Raw genomic sequence first — 2,305 nt, forward strand, 5'->3', positions numbered from 1 at the left:
TTGTGTAGTTGTGGTGGTTGTATAGTTGTGGTGGTGTATGGCTACAGTTGTATAATGTATTAATGTATACACCACGGGTTAAAGCACAATTATGTCGAGGTATTCAAATTACCTTGTGTGTGTACTCACCTAGTTGTGCTTGCGGGGCTTGAGCTCTGCTCTTTGGACCCGCCTCTCAACTTTCAATCAACTGATTTGTGTGCGTGCGCGCGCGTGTGTGTGTACTCACCTATTGGTGTCTGCAGGATCGAGCATTGACTCTTGGATCCCGCCTTTCGAGCATCGGTTGTTTACAGCAATGACTATGGTCCTATTTCCATATCATACCTAGTTTTAAAATTATGAATAGTATTTGCTTCCACAACCTGTTCCTTAAGTGCATTCCATTTTTCCACTATTCTCACGCTAAAAGAAAACTTCCTAACATCTCTGTGACTCATCTGAGTTTCAAGCTTCCATCCATGTCCCCTCGTTCTGTTACTATTCCGTATGAACATTTCGTCTATGTCCACTCTGTCAATCCCCCTGAGTATTTTATACGTTCCTATCATGTACCCCCTTTCCATTCTTCTTTCTAGTGTCGTAAGGCACAGTTCCCTCAGGCGCTCCTCATACCCCATCCCTCGTAGCTCTGGGACGAGTCTCGTTGCAAACCTCTGAACCTTTTCCAGTTTCCTTATATGCTTTTTGAGATGGGGACTCCATGATGAAGCGGCATACTCTAAGACTGGCCTCAAGTAGGCAGTGTAAAGCGCCCTAAATGCCTCCTTACTTAGGTTTCTGAATGATGTTCTAACTTTTGCCAGTGTAGAGTACGCTGCTGTCGTTATCCTATTTATATGTGCCTCAGAAGATAGATTAGGTGTTACGTCCGTTGCAACCTGCTCTCGCACAAGACAGCACATATATGACTTATTACTTATAGTCACTATTTCGCTTATAAATAAGTACATATGTGACATATTCTAAGCCATATTTTTGACTATATATTGACTATAAGCGTGTGTGTGTGTGTGTCACTCATGATACACACACTCGCGTCGTAGCAAATTCCGAGAAGGATTGACTGGGAACCAATCCATAACTGATCGGCCCTATTCACCCACCAGTAATTGGAGGATCTAGGAATAAAACCGATTGTCGGACGTGTTCCAGGAAACAAAAAACCAAGTAGGGGTAAAGTTTACTATACACCCTATCCTCTTGAGCGTCCCCAACGTCACTAAACTGATGTACTAACTTGCACTAATCTAACATATAACCCAGGGGTCTCCAAACTTTTCAATGTAAGCGCCACATTATATATTTACCATATTTATGCGGGCCGGAGGAATAAAAAATGAAAAAAACAAAAAACAAATCAGTGCCAGTAATTTAATTTCCTCAAATATTAAAGTATACGTAAGGGTATAAACATAAGGGTAAAATAAATGAAATAAATTCTACAGGAAAAAAACAGCTTGTATGTGGTGTTAAAAAGCATAGCATATTATTATAAAGTGGTAAATATTATGGCAACAGCTTTCGTTGATAAACTTAATGGTTACCATTTTAACTATTTTAAACATGCAATATTTTTGGCTACAATAGTATTATTGCTATTTTGTATAACTAAGATAAAGGCATTGTCAAAGTACAGAGAAAAGAATATTGTAGAGTGTTTGTGCTCCCTGAAACGGAAGCAGCGAAGCCCCACTCGCCCTCCATCCCCACAATATACAGTTATACACAACTGATTGGTTGTAATGCACAACACATACCTACCAGTATTAGTATCTGTGCGTCACACTATCGAGAGAGAGGAAAACTGACTCGGGTTGAGCGCCACCAGTCAGCAGCCCCAGCTTTGAATAATTCTGCGATGCCATTCGTACGATAATTATTTTTTCAAGGCCACCACACAGGGATTTGTTTGGAGGGCCGGATGAAATTATGTGGCGGGCCGGATGTGGCCCGCGGACCATAGTTTGGAGACCCCTGAATTATAACCCAAGGACTCACGAATATAGAAAACGGGACATCATCTCAATTTTACGAGCAGCTCTGATTTTAAACACCAGTTTTTGGTCTTAGAGGATTTATACAGCAAAATGTCATATGTATCATTTGAGAGGACGGGTTGTTAAGCCTGCTGACAGCAGTCAGAAAGCTTGAGAGCGTAGCAGAGAGGGAGAACTGAACCCAAAGCCTCAGAAGGGGAGACTGAGGATTTGAGCAAAGAAGATGGAGGACAGGGGAAGAGAGAAAGAGAGAGAGAGAGAAGGGGCATAGGGAAAGAGAGATACAAGAGGGTGACAGAGGCTGG

The sequence above is a fragment of the Procambarus clarkii genome, chromosome 36, assembly GCF_040958095.1.
Source record: "Procambarus clarkii isolate CNS0578487 chromosome 36, FALCON_Pclarkii_2.0, whole genome shotgun sequence".
Taxonomy (NCBI): Eukaryota; Metazoa; Arthropoda; class Malacostraca; order Decapoda; family Cambaridae; genus Procambarus; species Procambarus clarkii.